The 17,474-nt window shown below is 45.3% G+C and overlaps 1 protein-coding gene across 6 annotated transcripts in view; it reads right to left on the minus strand.

Annotated features, from left to right (window-relative positions):
* Positions 1-17,474, minus strand: part of TBL1X (transducin beta like 1 X-linked) — a 247,265-nt gene that overhangs the window by 191,399 nt on the left and 38,392 nt on the right. For all 6 annotated transcript variants that reach the window (XM_012433976.2, XM_012433979.2, XM_012433981.3 and 3 more), the window contains exon 2: positions 15,112-15,181. The gene's annotated coding sequence lies outside the window, so the exon portion shown is untranslated. The remainder of the gene's footprint in view (positions 1-15,111; positions 15,182-17,474) is intronic.

Genomic DNA, 17,474 nt, shown 5'->3' on the forward strand with positions numbered 1-17,474 from the left:
ATCCACTGGACCCACCACCTCTGGCTTTCTCTTCTCCCTTAGAACACTAAAGTCCTTTACATTAGTCATCTCTAGGCAAAACTTTTAAGAGAAATCATCTTCCTTTCTGCTTCCAAAGGTTCCACATTACGACCTTTCCATCTGTCTCTACTGCTCCTTTTCTAAGGCTAAACCCTCAAAATTTCCCTCCTGCAAAAAATATGCCCTCTCTCCTCATTCTTTATCTTATCTCTTGAACCTCTTTTTCGTTCCCCTTAGAAACAGGGTCTCCTTCTGTCACCCAGGCTGATGGGCAGTGGCACAATTTCAGCTCATTGCATCTTCCAACTCCTGGGGTCAAGTAATCCTCCCACCTCAGCCTCCCAAGTAGTTGGAATTACAGGTGCGTGCTACCATGTCCAGCTAATTTTTGTATTTTTTTGTAAAAGCAGGATCTCTCTATGCTGCTGCTACCCAGGCTGGCCTCCAACTCCTGGGCTCAAGCAATCCTCTTGACTTGGCCTCCCAAAATGCTGGGATTACAGGCATGAGCCACCATACCTGGCCCTCTAGAACCTGTTTAACTCAACCACAAGTCTCCCCTGGCATAAAAAAATCCTTCCCCGACACCAGCCTCCCCGTCAAGTACTGTTCTACTTTTCCCCTCATCTGCAAGGAGGACCTCTCCCAGGAGAAATGTCCCCCAATACCCCTATCTTTTTAGCCACTATCCCGTTTATTCCATCTTCAGCCGCAGATGCACTGCCCCTATCCTGGAAGCCAACGTGGATACGATGACCTCTACGTGCCAAGGCCACCTCTGCAGCCCTGATAACTCTAGGCCTCCTCTCACCTCTCCTGTTAATCTCTGCTCACTCTTCAGAATCTCTCAGGGGACACCTTTCCTAGGAACTCCTCCTCCTCCCATCTCCCTGGCCTCTAGTGCCAGGCCATTTTATCAGCTCTCAGCCCCATTTCAAATTCCTATCTCCAGAGCTCCCTTTTTACACCTCTGCCTTGTGTCTTCCAATTAGACCACAGTCCCTCTGGGGGTCAAAGATCTGTGCTACTTATTCTGGCAGAAGAGGTACTTGGTAAATAGCCGCTAAATCCAGCACCAAGGTTCTGGAGTCCAAGTGTGATTTGTCTCCTTTGGGTCTTCCATGCACATATTCCAGTTTGTGGCTACATAAAAGGAAGGTGCGGGGAGAGGAATATTTAGAGCAGCAAGTAATGGAAACCAGGGGCAGATGAAATCGTTCAATGGCGAAGGAAGATTACAGTAATCAACCCCGCCTGCAACTCGGACTGCCAGAACACTTGCTGAAGAACACCTTCCCGTAAGCTCTGTTCCTACCAAGAAATACTCCAGGCCAAGGAGATCAAAGGGCCACATGCCCATCTCTTCGAAGTTATTTTTAGATCTTGTCAAGAGTAGGGCTGGAGAAATGAGAGATTTCCTACTCCACAATTGTTCTGGCAGCTTTTAAAGTAGGTTAGCATGAAAAATCATCTGCGCTGTCACTGCTGTTTCTGAATTCTAGCTAATTTTTATCCCTGCTCCTCCAACCCCCTCTCCTTGCCACTCCCCCAGCAACAGAGGTATATGCCTGCAGCTGAATGCCTGGAGAAGTCAAGAAAGAAAACGTGGAAAGGCAAATGAAGGAAGCTGCTTCCCAAAGACACCAGAGTCACTGTAAAAAAGATACTCACTGCCTGCCGACTTCATGCCTCAAAACGAAAACATGCTGAGAGAAGAAATTTTGAAATGAGAGTGGTCTCTAAATTACAAATGGGATACAGCCCAAGTCTTCCTTTGTTACTTCCTCAGAAATGTTTTTCTCCTAAAAACTATGCTGTAAAAAACAGGGTCAAATTCCCAACTAGCCTAGAAAGGCTTTTTAAAGCCCACAACATAACTGAAATGTACATTTGCCATGAAAAATATACAAGTAGGCCGGGCCAGGTGGCTTACAGCTGTAATCCCAGTGCTTTGGGATGCTGTGGTGAGAGGATCGCTTGAGCCCAAGAGTTCGAGGCTGCAGGGAGCTATGATCGCACCACCATACTCCAGCCTAGGCACCAGAGCAAGACTCTGTCTCTAAAAAAAATTAAAATAAAATACATATATGTGTGTGTGTGTGTGTGTGTGTGTGTGTGTGTACAATATGGTGGTAACTGTACATTGTGCCATTCCGTGTCTCAACCGTAACATTACTGAGGGGAACATGTTCCATGTACCATGGACGAGACAGAAACCACCTGGCTTCTCCTTCTTGTGTTATCTCCCTAGTCCAGGCTCAAGGAGACACAACCATCTAAAATAGTGAACGCAAAGGCAGGAAATGGGCCAGCACCCTTCATATGTATGTTATGCTGACTTTGCACACAAGGCACTAGAATGTAGCTAAGCATCAGGGGAGCAGAAGGCTGTCCATGTAAAATCCCAGCTCTACCACCTCCTACCTATGGGCCTTGCCTTACACATCAGCATCAGCATGGACAGTCTGCACATGTGGCCACCACTCTGGTTCTATGATAATGGGGTAAGGAGTGTCTTCAGGCTAAATGGCACTCTGAAGTCAACACCAATTCCCAGAGAGGTGCTTGGTTGTAACCCTTGTCACCAACAATCCCAATTTCTGGGTGACTGAGGAGGATGCAGAAAAGGCCATGAATAAAGGTCATCATGCAGATAACCCAGTCTCCTCTCTTCCTTCACCCTGCACAGAGGTGACCCACACCTTCCTGATTTCATGCAACAGCGCTTGAGCTCTGTCCTCTGGTCGTAGCTGTTACAGGACAAAGTCAGCAACAATCCCTTCCAATTCGGAGGTATAAATAACTGATAAGGTTTAATGTATTACTTCTCCCAGGGCTACTGGCACTTTAACTGGGACAAGACTTCATATCAAGTAAATGACTCTCTAATTGTGAAATACCAGGCTTCTCTAAGCAAGGTGAGATGAGAATAGGATGGAAATGAAGAAGGGCTCAGGAGAGGTGAAAGTCCAAGTCACACCTCAGGTGGTACGTGCCTTCAAGCACTCAGAACTACACGCTAGCTCTGCAGAGGACAGGAGAGCAAGTATCTTAGGCTCTGCTAGACATACAGTGCCTGTTGCAATGGTTGCCAACACCCCTTGTAGTGAAAAAGCAACCACAGAAAATATGTCCATGAATGGGCATGGCGGAGCTCCAGTAAAACTTTATCTGCATATCACATCATTTCCATGTATCAACAACGCAACGTACTGCCTTTTTTTTTTTTTTTTTTTTTTTTTTTTTTGGAGACAGGATCTGGCTCTGTTGCCCAGGCTGGAGTGCAGTGGCACGAACATGGCTCACTGCAGCCTCGAACTCCTGGGCTCAAGCAATCCTCCCATGTAGTTGGGACTACAGGAGCACTGCCACCATGCCTGGCTAATTTTATTTGTAGAGATGAGGTCTTGCTATATTACCTAGGCTGTTCTTGAATTCCTCGGGCTCAAGTGATCCTCCCTCTTCAGCATCTCAACGTGTTGGGATTACAGGCATGAGCCACTGCTCCCCGTCTTTTTTACTCTTTAAACATGTAAAACTATCTTCAGCTCGCGGCTTCTACCCACAGGACCGTCCACTCATGGACTCCCCAGAGCACTGTACTGCAGAATCTTGACTGAATGGTGCTATGAATTATTGTGGAAACGCTTCTGGCATTTGGAGAAGCACGAGGGTGCCCTGAAAAGCACATGTATTTAAAATCACACTGGCCTACCTGCCACCATTCAGCTCTATTTGCAGTTCAGAGTTTGGGGACCTGGCACTTGTCATAGCCCTGGCCTCAGTTTCCCAACTTGTAAAATGGGAAGAGTCTTTCTAGTGATGTGGATTTGCTATGCTGGCTCAAATGCATCTAGAGCATTGCCCTGCAGAAGGCAGATTCCTGAAAAAGGTCCCTGCTATATTTATTCTTTCTGTCTTTATCTTCCCTTGAGGCTGGGTTACATTCCTGCCCAGGCCTCAGAGGTCAGGGTTTGGTGTCCGTTTAAGGATCTGACCGCAACCCTGAGAACACACAGGTGCATGGGAAGGAATCCACAGTCAAAGAGCAGAGGGTCAAAGGCAGGGCAGGCCACTCAGGTTTCCTCAAAGAACACACAAAGACATTGGCCTTTCCCTCTTGGCAGGTCCAGCTCTCAAATGTCCAAGAAACTGGTTCCTGCAGGCTCTTCCTCTTGCCTTTCCTTGCCCTGTCTCTGGTCCTGTCTGACTATCTCTGCTCTGTCATTACCCACCCTGGGTGGTTCCTTCCTACCACGTTTCTTCTGCTCTCCCAGAAACTGTGTAGTACTTAGTTCATAATGAAGATGTTTTACAGTCCGTATGTTGGGCTGTGACAAAATAGCAAGGCAGATGTTTAGATAACATGTCTCAGGACTCAAAACCCTGATGGTTTTTAACATGATGTGCAATTTCAGTAATTCCTTTCTTATTTGAACTAAGTACCAGGCCAACTCTACAAAGCTCATGGCAAAATTGCTGAATACCAGGAAATATGAAATGACCTCCTCAATGTCATAAGCTTTTTTTGAAAAACACATTTCACCAGAAGTATGCTTTCCATTTTGCTACATCATGCTTTATGAAGGGGACAGTCATTCCAATGACTTAAAACTATGGACTTCCAATAATTTCCAAGCAAGAAAGAGTCATTGGAGGGCCACACAAAGATTGGTTACCCGACTGCATCAAGTGTGTTGTCAGTTTCCCTTGCATTCTTCCTAAATGCTCCGAAATCATCTATGTCAGTTTCATCAGCGAAGATAAAGAGGACTTGAGGTACCAAATATTTCCCCAACCCTGAATAATGAGATGGATACTTGAGGAGCTGACGCTTGGCCCGTGTGCCTGTGGCTCTCTCTTTATCTCTATCCAGGCTGACCCTTGAGAATGGCTGCATTTTCGCTTATCTTCCCTCCAGTATGTGTACTCCTCTCTTCTAAAGGGATGGAGCACATTCAGCTCAGCCACTTATCTCTTGCTTTCTCTCTTTTGTTTTAATTTTGGAGAAGGAAGCAGGCAAAGGAGGTGAGGGAGTGAACAGAGAAAAATATAAAAGAGAGGACACTATCCGCTTCCTCTGATATCAACCACGGTTTCACTGCTTGTTATGGACCCTTGGTTTCTAACTGTGGCAATGTGGAGATAACAGGCAGGGACACATTTTCCAGAACCAGTCAATCTGAAACTGCTATCTCCACAATGACACTGACACTGTGTCCGTGCACACAAACCAGCCATGACCACACTAGAGTACAGGAGGTATTCTGAGGACATGTACAGAAACAGCGGTCCCGAACCCTTTTTTGAAAGGTTTATTGAGATATAAATCACATGCCATATAATTCACCCATTTCAAGTATAACTCAACAGCTTTTAGTACCTGCAGAGTTGTGCAGCCACCATCAGCACAATCAATTTCAAGAATTTCCATTAACCCTGTACCCTTTAGCAGTGACAACCTCTTACCTGCCTAAACCCCCAGTCCTAGGCAACCACTCAACTACTTTCTGTCTCCACAGACAGATCAAGCCCTTTTCCATTTAGCCCAAAAGCCTCTATAAATGTTAGACAGGCTCCTTGGCACTGATGATGCTCACAAATAAATTCCCGGTCTTATCATATCTCCCTTGTGCAAGGCAGCAAACAAGCCTGGCTTCGGTTTCTACAAATCACACAGGCTTCTGCGATTTCACTCCAAGCCTCACTCACAAGAAGAGCTTCTCAATCCCCTAACCAAAGGCAACTGCGTTGAATTCTTGACCAGCGCATGTCCTGATTCCTGGATGGGAATGTTCAATGATGTGGCTCCACTGCTGAGGTCAAGGGCTGCCACCTCTTCCTCCACAGTCAGTTACAGAACTCTGGGGTATTCACCATTTCCAATCTCAACACCTTCACAGTGAGAGGTGGGAAAGGAAAATCATTCTGCCACATCCTGTGCTGACAATGTCGGGTTCCTATCTATCATGAATTTACATTTTGATTCTCTTAGTAAGGTGACTAACTGGCAAACAGGCCAAGCAGATCAAAAGGAGGAATTCCAAAGGGAGGTCTATGAGGTCTACATGGGGTTAATTAATATAAAACACAAGATGATCATGACTTGAAGGAGAAAAGTTGTTTTATCAGTTTACAAAATAAGAACTATAGGAACTTAGTAAGAGGACCCAAGGCAAAGGATTTCAGGTTGCAGTAAGTAGGTGCTGTTTCCCCCTCTCCATCAGTCTACCTGGAGCTCAAAAGGGAAATGATTTGTCTTATTTCAGCATCAGAAACAAAAGGAGCATGCCCCGTATACACATGAGCAGTACACACATATCATTTTAATTCCCGATAACATCTGGCTTCCTGGGGACTGTCACCAACGCTCCCACACATTGGCCTCCAAGAAAGTCAAGGAGCTCCTTGCCAGGTTGTTAGCCCTGGCTCGCTATGAGCTCTTCTGCTCAGTCCTCTGTCTCATTATAAACTCTTCTGCTCAATTTATGTTCTGTTGACATTTGGAAATATATTACTGACTCTCATCTTTAACATGTAATTCACAAATGAGTACACAGAAAAAGGGTGAAATCCAAGTAAGGGCTCCAAGGCTAGGTAACTGTGTTGCACTAACGTGGATTTCCTGGGTTTTCCTGCTCTATGATCCTGTGAGATGCCACCACCCTTGGGGAAAGCCGGTAAAGGGCACACCACCGGGATCTGACAGCACTATGTTTGCAATGCAGTGTGAGTCTGTAATTAATCAAAAGAAATCATTTAAAACAAAACAAAAAATAAAATAAAATGTCAAAAATCTAACACAGTCTCTATAACCGGGGAATCCTCCTAGGGCTTTGGAGAACAAAACATGGCAAACCCAAGAAACACACATGAACCCTAGAAAGGTCTTCCTGGTCAATAAAAACTAATTGCAACAAATACAATGAACCAGGAAAAACCTCTCTTTAACTAGCAAGGAAATAAAGGTCTTCTATTGGATTAAGACTCAATCTCCTGCAAATTAAAAAACCGTCAGTGTTATGTGGGGTTTTCTGGTTTTGGGTGTGAGGGGGACTTGTGGTTGTTGCTTTCTTACCTGGCCTCTGGTCTTCCTACACACAGTAAGCAAGTGAACTACAGGGTAGCTGAACTTCAACACTACTGGCGCTCCGGGGCCAGGTAACCCTGTTATGGGGGCTGCTCTATGCACTGTAGGAGGCTTAGCAGCGTCTTTGGTGATATAGTTTGGATGTCTATCCTTTCCAAATCTCACAACGAAGTGTAATGGAGTAATCCTCACTGATGGAGGTGGGCCTAGTGGGAGATGTTTGGTTCATGGAGGAACCATGGCTTGGTGCCTACCCTCTGGTACTGAGTGATTTCCCTCAGTTCATGCAAGAGCTGGTTGTTTAAGAGCCTAGCCTTCCCTCTGTCTCTTGCTCCCTCTTTTGCCATATGACACACCTGCTCTCCCTTTGCCTTCCACCACGAGCAAAAGTTGCAAGGCCTCCCAAGAAACCAAGCAGATGCCAGCACCATGCTTGAACAGCCTGTAGAACTGTGTGCCAAATAAACCTCTTTTCCTAAAAATTACCCAGTCTCAGGTATTCCTTTAGAGCAACAGAAAACTGATTAATACACCTGGCTTCTATTCACCGCATGCCAGTAACACCCCCTCCCCAAGTTGTGACAACCCGAAATGTCTCCAGACTTTGCCAAATGTCTCCTAGGCGCAGATCACTCCCAGCTGAGAAACACTAGTCCAGGGAACAAACATCTGTTGAATCAAACTGGCAAAAATAACAAGAGTCTAAAATTTACTGGGTACCTCTTAATGTCAGGTAGCCTTCCATGTGGATTACAAGTGCACAAATTCAGTGAATCCTCCCAAGGATTTGATAAGCAGGTGCTCTTAGGACGTGCAAAGAGGTAACTATGGCAGAAAGAGGTTAACTTGCCCCAGTCAGGAAGCGGGTCCCTCCAAACCTTCTGCACCCACCACTGGAGTGCACCATCAGGCCACCTCAGGAGGGGAGTTTCTGTTTGACTATACTCGTCAGTGGAGTCTAAGTTCAGTGAAAACTCAAGCAACAGCCTGGGTTAGTTTCATATGACTTGCCACCTTGTCCAGTCTAACAAAACCCAAAGTGTTGACTCCTTTTAACTTAAAATAAAAAAGCAGAGAGGTCATCATAGGAATTAATGAGGGATCTTCCTGCACATGTAGCATGCTTTGTTTGTTTCCTCAACTGTGCTGAGACTCTGGAGACCTCCTCCAGGCGCCTTCATCTGTATTCAAAATGCACAGTCCCAAGGCTCTGTTCTCAGAATAAGCAGAGCACAGGAGCCACACAAGGTCCTGGAAACACATTAACAGGCACCCCATTGTTGTAGGCTCAAGGAAAAAGTGAAGACCATGCTGGTTTTTCAAATAAAGAGGGGTAGGAAGCAGTCTAGTCACTTGAACAAAAACTCCAACCTGACACAGAACTCAATCTTTCCCTGAAAGACTCACGGGAGAGGCACCATGTGTCTGTGTTTCAAGACTTACACTGGCTGGGCACGTAATCCCAGCACTTTGGGAGGCTGAGGTGGGAGGAACACCTGAGGTCAGGAGTTTGAGATCAGCCTGGCTAACATGGTGAAACCCTGTCTCTACTAAAAATACAAAAAATTAGCCCGGCGTGGTGGTGCATGTCTTTAGTCCCACCTAATAGGGAGGCTGAGACAGGAGAATCACTTTAACCTGGGAGGCAGAGGTTGCAGTGAGCCGAGATTGCACCACTGTACTCCAGCCTGGGCGACAGAGCAAGACTCCATTTCAAAAAAAAAAGACTTACACGGAGAAAGCCTGAAATCCCACAAGAACGATTAGCAAAAGGAACCCTGAAATAACAAATACGGTGATGTCCAAACACATTAGCAAGCAAGTAGTTAAACTCAGGGGGTGCTATGTGTCATAAACTTGAAAGCTACATTGGTCATGAGTAACACAAATATAAGTGCTAACACAGACAGCTGGTGGCCATTTCAAACTTTCTCTTCATATCTATGATGAGTTCATGGATACCCAAAACAGTGTGCTTCCATTTAGAAAAAGGAGTCCCCTTGGCATACATCAATGATTTCACTGTCGTCAAGATAAATGTTAAGGTCAGGCATGGTGGCTCATGCCTGTAATCCAAGGTGGCTCATGTCTGAATCCCAACACTTTGGGAGGCTGAGGCAGAAGAGTCATTTGAGACCAGGAGTTCAAGACAAGCCTGGGCAACATAGGGAGACCCCATCTCTATAAAAAATAAACAAAACTAGCCAGGCATGGTGGCATTTGTCTGTAATCCTAACTACTTGGGAGGCTGAGGTAGGAGAATCACTTGAGCCCCAGAGATCGAGGCCGCAGTGACCTGAGATCACACCACTGCACACCAGCCCAGGCAACAGAGCAAGATCCTGTCTCCAAAAAAAAAAAAAAAAAAAAGATAAATGTTAAGAAGTAGACAACCTGCCCTCATTTTCTTCCCAAATGTCTATTTCATCTCAAAAGCGTCCATCAGTTTTGGCCTTTCAAATACTCTTCATTATCAAACTTGGACCAAAACTTTAATTGCCAATGTCATTTCCAAAGTATGGTGTTGCAAACAATTTCTCTACAGAATTCATTGAGAATTGAGAAGTATCAACTGTAATTGTGAGCTAGAAAATGATTAAAATGTGTACAGGTAAGTCTCTAATCCATCCTGAGTTAATTTTTGTATAAGGTGTAAGGAAGGGGTCCAGTTTCAGTTTTCAGCATATGGCTAGTCAGTTTTTCCAGCACCATTTACTGAATAGCAGTTCCTTTCCCCATTGCTTGTTTTGGGCAGATTTGTCAAAGAGCAGACGGTTGTAGATGTGTGGTGTTATTTCTAAGGTCTCTGCTCTGCTCCACTGGTCTATATGTTTGTTTTGGTACCTGTATCACGCTGTTTTGGTTACCGTAACCTTGTAGTATAGTTTGAAGTTAAGCTGCGTGATGCCTCCAGCTTTGTTCTTTTTGCTTGGGATTGTCTTGGCTATACGGGGTCTTCTTTGATTCTATACGAAATTTAAAATCGTTTTTTCTCGTTCTGTGAAGAGTATCAATGGTAGTTTGATGGGGACAGCATTGAATCTATAAATTACTTTGGGCAATATGGCCCTTTTCATGATACTGATTCTTCCTAGCCATGAGGATAACATGTTTTTCCATTTGGTTGTGTCCTCTCTTATTTCCTTGAGCAATGGTTGGTAGTTCTCCTTGAAGAGGTCCTTCACATCCCTTGCTAGCTGTATTCCTAGGTATTTTATTCCCCTTGTAGCAATTGTGAATAGGAGTTCACTCATGATTTGGCTCTCTGTTTGCCTATTGTTGGTTTAAAGGAATGCTTGTGATTTTTGCATATTGATTTTGTATCCTGAAACTTTGCTGAAGTTGCTTATCAGCTCAAGAGGTTTTTGGGCTGAGATGATGGAGTTTTCTAAATATAAAATCACATTGTCTGCAGACAGAGACAACTTGACTTCCTCTCTTCCTATTTGAACACTTATTTCTTTCTCTTGCCTGATTGCCCTGGCCAGAACTTCCAATACTATATTGAATAGGAGTGGTGAGAAAGGGCATCCTTGTCTTGTACCAGTTTTCAAAGAGAATGCTTCCAGTTTTTGCCCATTCAGTATGATACTGGCTGTGTCTCTTCCTGATTTTGGTATTGGGATGATGCTGGCTTCATAACACAAGTTAGGGAAGATTTCCTCCTCTTCAAATGTTTAGAATCGTTTCTGGAGGAATGGTGCCAGCTCCTCTTTGTATTTCTGGTAGAATTCAGCTGTGAATCCATTTGGTCCTGGGCTTTTTTTGGTTGGTAGGCTATTAATTACTGCCTCAATTTCAGAGCTTGTTATTGGTCTATTCAGGGATTCAACTTCTTCCTGGTTTAGTCTTGGTAGGGTATATGCATGCAAGAATTTATTCATTTCTTCTAGATTTTCTAGTCTATTTGCATAGAGGTGTTTATAGTAGTCCCTGACGGTAGTTTGTATTTCTGTGGGGTCAGTGGTGATATCCCCTTTATCATTTTTTATTGTGTCTATTTGATTCTTCTTTCTCTTCTTCTTTATTTGTCTAGCTAGTGGTTTATCTATTTTGTTAATTGTTTCAAAAAACCAGCTCCTGGATTCATTGATTTTTTGGAGGGTTTTTCGTGTCTCTATCTCCTTCAGTTCTTCTCTGATCTTAGTTATTTCTTATCTTCTACTAGCTTTTGGATTAGTTTGCTCTTGCCTCTCTAGCTCTTTTAATGATGTTGGGGTGTTGATTTGAGATCTTTCTAGCTTTCTGATGTGGGCATTTAATGCTATAAATTTCCCTCTTAACACTGCTTTAGCTGTGTCCTAGGGATTCTGGTACATTGTCTCTTTGTTCTCACTGGTTTCAAAGAACTACTTGATTTCTGCCTTAATTTCATTATTCACCCAGTAGTCATTCAGGAGCAGGCTGTTCAATTTTCATGAAATTATGTAGTTTTGAGTGAGTGTCTTAATCCTGAGTTCTAATGTGATTACACTGTGGTCTGAGAGAATGTTTGTTATTATTTCAGTTCTTTTGCATTTGCTGAGGAGTGTTTTACTTCCAATTGTGTGGCTGATTTTAGAATAAGTGTCATGTGGCACTGAGAAGAATATATATTCTGTTAAAGTAGAGAGTTCTGTAGATGTCTACTAGGTCCACTTGATCCAGAGGTGAGTTCGAGTCCTGAATATCCTTGTTAATTTTCTGTCTCATTGTTTTGTCTAATACTGATAGTAGGGTGTTAAAGTCTCCCACTATTATTGTGTGGGAGTTTAAGTCTCTGCAGTTCTCTAAGAACTTGTTTTATGAATCCGGGTGCTCCTATATTGGGTGCATATATACTTAGAACAGTTAGTTCTTCTTGTTGAGTTGTTCCCTTTACCATTATATAATGCCCTTCTTTGTTTTTTATTTTTGTTGGTTTAAAGTCTGTTTTGTCAGAGACTAGGGTTGCAACCCCTGTATTTTTTTGCTTTCCATTTGCTTGATAAATTTTCCTCCATTCCTTTATTTTAAGCCTGTGTGTGTCTTTGCATGTAAGATGGGTCTCCTGAATACAGCACACCGATGGGTCTTGACTCCATATCCAATTTGCCAGTCTGTGTCTTTTAATTGGGGCATTTAGCCCATTTACATTTAAGGTTTGTATTGTTATGTGTAAATTTGATTCTGACATCATGATGCTAGCTGGTTATTTTGCACACTAGTTGATGCAGTTTCTTCATAGTGTCATTGGTCTTTATATTTTGGTGTGTTTTTGCAGTGGCTGATACTAGTTTTTCCTTACCATATTTAGTGCTTCTTTCAGGAGATATTGCAGGGCAGGCCTGGTGGTATCAAAATCACTCAGCATTTGCTTGTCTGGAAAGGATTTTATTTCTCCTTCACTTATGAAGCTTAGTTTGGTTGGTAGGCTATTAATTACTGCCTAAATTTCAAAGCTTATTATCATTTGGAGCAATCAAACATTGCGATCATTTGGAGGAGAAGAGGCACTCTGGCCTTTTGGGTTTTCAGCATTTTTTCATTGATTCTTTCTCATCTTCATGAGTTTGTCTAGTTTCGGTCTTTGAGGCTGGTGACCCTTGGATGGGGTTTTTGTGGGGACATTTTTGCTATTTTTGTTGTTGATGCTGTTATCACTTTCTAATTGTTTTTCTTTCAATAGTCAGGTCCTTCTTCTGTAGGGGCTGCTGCAGTTTGCTAGGGGTTCACTTCAGGCCTCATTCATCTGATTTGCTCCTGTGCCTGGAGGTGTCATTCAAGGAGGCTGGAAAGGAGCAAAGATTGCTGCCTGCTCCTTCTTCTGCGACCTCTGATCTCAAGGGGCACCAACCTGATGCCAGTAGGATCACTTCTGTATAGGGTATCTAACAAGCCTTGTTGGAGGGTCTCACACAGTTGGGTGGCATGGGGAGCAGGACCCATTTAATGGAGCACTCCGTCCCTTGGTGGAGAGTCTGGGCTGCCCAGATTCCTTGGAACTACGAGGAGGAAAAGCTAAGTCTGCTGGTCTGCAGAGACTGTGGCCACCCCTCCCGCTAGGGGCTCAGGCCCAGGGAGATCCAAATTATGTCCCTGAGCCTCTGGTTAGAGCTATTGGAGATCCTGCAGCAGAGACCCCCCCTCCCCACTAAGGAAGGATGGGTTGGAGTTGGACCTGAAGAGGCACTCTGGCTGCAGGCTGCCACAGCTGATGTGTTGGGCTGTGGAGACAAGACTTGGGACCAAGCTGTCCAGCCTCCCTGGCTCTAGCAGGGGAAAAGCGTAGCCTGGAGCTACAGAAATGGGTGCTGCCCTTCCCCCGCCCAGGGAGCTTAGCACATTAGGCAGTTGGGAGTCCCAGTGCTGGCTGCTGCCCCTCCCCAGGACCTTAAAGGGCTTACATAGCGGGCAGCTGCAGGAGGTGCTGGTCACCCCTCCTCCCAAGAGTTCAGTAAGCTTAAGCAGATACCAGCTGAGAGGCTGCAAGAATCTGTGTGTTCCGGGGTTGGGACGCGAGGCCCTGATGGCACGGGTTCACACGTGGGATCTTCCAATCTGTGGGTTTCACAGTTCCGTGGAAAAGCACAGTTTCCCTGGGTGGGTAGCATGTTCACTCACTGCCTCCCTTGGATGGGGTGAGGGGGTTCCCCTTCCCCTTGTGGCTCTCAGGTGGGCTGCCACACCACATTGTGCTTCCATCTCTTTAAGGGTCACACCAGCCTTCTAGTCAATTTTGATGAGAGAACCTGGATACCTTGGTTGCTGGTGAAGGATTCACACACACGTATTACGGTTTTTTTCTGATGGGAGCCTCTAAACACTGCAGCTTCTAGTTGGCCATCTTGGCCCCGCCCTCCATAAAATGTTTCCAGATTCACTGATTTGAATTCTGGAGGCTTGGAAGTCCAAGATCAATCAGCCTGTATATGATGATGACCTTCATGAGTTTGGCAGGCTAAGACGTTCACGATTAAGGCACAAGCAGGATTGATTATTTGGTGAGGGATATTCTCTGATTCCTTCCAACGTGTCACCTTGTTGTTGTATCATCCAGAGAGGAAAGGGGAGGAACACTATGTCTTCACATAGCAGAAAGTGGAAGGGCAAGAGACTAGAAATCTTAATTCTTTCAAAAAAGCTTTAGAAAGGCCTTGAACAGTAGATATGAAAGAAATAAAAATGGTCCCTGCCCTCTAGGAACTTACTATGTGTTCACATCCACGAAGCAATTGGAGAGAGTAGTCTATTACGGGCATGGGTTTGGAGCAAGACATAAATGAATGTGAACCGCAGCTCTGCTCCTTGCCAGCTGGTAAGTACCCTGTGTTTCTGGAGGAGAGGTTCCAAATGTATGGAAAGAAAGATGAGAAGCTCGGCAGCCTGCACTCAAGACAAGCATCGTAAGCAAAGCTGGGTGGGAGGTACAGGAACACTAGCTGCCTGCACCCACACTGGGCAGAGAAGATGAGATGGACACATAATGGGTGGGCCCATGATGGAGAGCTTAAACTAGAGGAGGCATCTGACTGAGCAGCCAGTAAGGAAGCAGGGCTGGTCTTGAGCAAGAGAAGTGTGTAAGTGTGAAGGAGACACACCCATCTATCAATTTTCTAGTAGCCACAAGAAAATGTCAAAGAAAAACAGGTGAAGTTACATTTAATAATACATCCTATTTTACTCCAAGTATTCAAATGATCATTTCAACATGTAAACCGTATTACATTATCAATAAGATATCTTGCATTCTTTCTTTCTGCACTAAGTTTTTGAAATCCAGTATGTATTTTTATACTTCTACAAGGCATCTCAATCCAGATATAGAAATATATCTGGCCATATTTCAAGCACTCCACAGCCACATGTGGCCCATGGCTACCATACTGGACATTGCAAAGTTGTAAGGCAACAAAATTATCAAAGGAACTCCAACAGGAAGCTGTAGGCTATGGAAGAAGGGGCAGAGAGCGGAGAGGAGAAAATCTCACAGGAAAGAATTTCCAGCAAGAGGGCAAGAGGAGGGAAGTAGCTTGCCGTACCTTTCACGGTGGGCCTGGTGCTCTGCGAGGCATCTGATATGATATGGTTTCCTTCCACCCTCACGGAAATCTGGAAGAATCAGCAAAATAGCAGCAGTGTCACATACCTGACAATGGCATAATACTACGTCAATAATAAAGTCAGTATGATCCCATTTTGTTGTGCTAAAAACAATGCATGATGAGGTTAACACACCTACAGGTGGCAAGACTCTACCCAGAGCATTCCAAAGCTCAAGGTCCCTTCCTTGACACTAGGGGGACCCCAGAGTCCACTATCACAGTGGTCTTTGGCGTTAGCTACCTGAACTGCAACAGTGGAGAAGGCAGCCCCCAGGGGTCCTCACAGGTCACCATGGTCCAAGGAGCAAGAGAAGCACAGCTTTGCCATCTCACTGAGGCCCGAACTCAGTCATCAAGCTGTCTGAGTCCCTCACCACAGCCCAGTGCCACAAGATGCTGAGCTCATCCATGTTCACAGTAACTCTTCTTGCTATGATGATGGATGCCAACAATAGTATCTTTTGCACAGTCACTCTGAGTGACATGGAAATGGAGGACTTTCCATGTATTGCCTGTCAAACTCCAAAGTCAATTGAGACAGATGTTACTATGTCTACTCTGAAGATGAGGAAACCAGGACACTGAGAACTCAAAACTTGCTCTCGGTCACATCACTAGGATGGGTGGGGACTGAAATGCAGGTCATTCTGACTGCAAAGTCCTTGTACTTGACCCTTATACTGTGAGATCTCCTCTCATGACCCCATGAAAGAGTCCTGTGTACTGGCCAGCTAAACTGTCCTACATGGCGAGGAGAAAATGAAAGGGGATTTGGGCATCTAGAGCTTCCTACAAACTCGCAGAGTTTCTGGATGTTGGCCCTACTGACAGTTGAGGCCGGATGGTCTTGGTGTTGTGGGGCCGTCCTGTGTGTGCACTGTGGGATGTTCAGCAGCATCGCTGTTCTCCATCCATTAGATGACAGTAGCACCCCTTAACTCAGGTGTGACAACCAGAACTGTCTCCAGACATTGCTGAGTGTCCCCTCGGGGACAAAAATTATCTTCCTGGTTGAAAAGCAAAGCACACGCATCCCCTACCTTCCCCAGCAGACGTTAGGATGGGTGTGTGTGTGCCCTCGGCACAGGGCCCTGCCACACTCAGTGTCTCAGCTCCCTCACAGCACTTGAATCCTACACCGCGGCTGCTGCAAGAGCCCTGGGAGACGCACCCCATAATGAGGTGGGTGGGCACAGGTTCTGTTTGGAGAATAGCTTTTTTTTTCTTTGAGACAGAGTTTGGCTCCTGTTGCCCAGGCTGAAGTGCAATGGCGCGATCTCAGCTCACTGCAACCTCTGCCCCCCAGGTTCAAGCAATTCTCCTGCCTCAGCTTCCCAAGTAGCTGGCACCTGCCACCACACCCAGCTAATATTTTATATTTTTAATAGAGACGGGTTTCACCATGTTGGCCAGGCTGCTCTCAAACTCCTGACCTCAGGTGATCTGCCTGCCTCAGCCTCCCAAAGTGCTGGAATTACAGGCATAAGCCACCACGCTCGGCTACTTTTTTTTTTTTTTTTTTTGAGACAGGGCCTTGCTTCGCTGTCCAGGCTGTAGTGCAGTGGCGCCATCATGGCTCCCTGCAGCCTCCAACTCCTGAGCTCAAGTGATCCTTCTGCTTCAGCTTCCCATGTTGCTGGGACCACAGGCGTACACCACCATGCCCGGCTAATTTTTTAAAGAGATCAGGTCTTGTTATGTTGCCCATGCTAATCTCGAACTCCTGGGCTCAAGCAATCCTCCTGTCTCAACCTCCCAAAGCACTGGGATCACAGGTGTGAACCACCGCACCCAGCCAAGAGCAGTTCATTTTTTTTTTTTTTTTTTTGAAACAGGGTTTTGCTCTTGTTGCCCAGACTGGAGTGCAATGGTGCAATCTCGGCTCACTGCAACCTCCACCTCCTGGGTTCAAGCAAGATTCTTCTGTCTCAGCCTCCCAAATAGCTGGGATTACAGGCACCCGCCACCACGCCCGGCTAATTTTTCTATTTTTAGTAGAGACAGGGTTTCACCATGTCGGCCAGGCTGGTCTCAAACTCCTGACCTCAGGTGATCCACCGGCCTCAAGCTTCCAAGTGCTGGGATTACAGGCATGAGCCATTTCGCCTGGCCAGAGCAGCTCCTAAGAATTCTGACATCAAATGAGACAGCCGTGACTCAAGATGAGAATGCGTTCTTTCTGGGAGCAACGTTTATCCCTTTATGAGATGATCCTGGCCAGCTCGTGGGTGAAACAGGATGTAAACATTTTAACTGGATGGCCACCTTGACCAGCAGTGATGGTTCTGTTCTTCTCTCAG

This window comes from Aotus nancymaae, unplaced genomic scaffold, assembly GCF_030222135.1.
Source record: "Aotus nancymaae isolate 86718 unplaced genomic scaffold, 86718_ANA_hifiasm-v0.15.2.pri h1tg000058l, whole genome shotgun sequence".
Lineage (NCBI taxonomy): Eukaryota > Metazoa > Chordata > Mammalia > Primates > Aotidae > Aotus > Aotus nancymaae.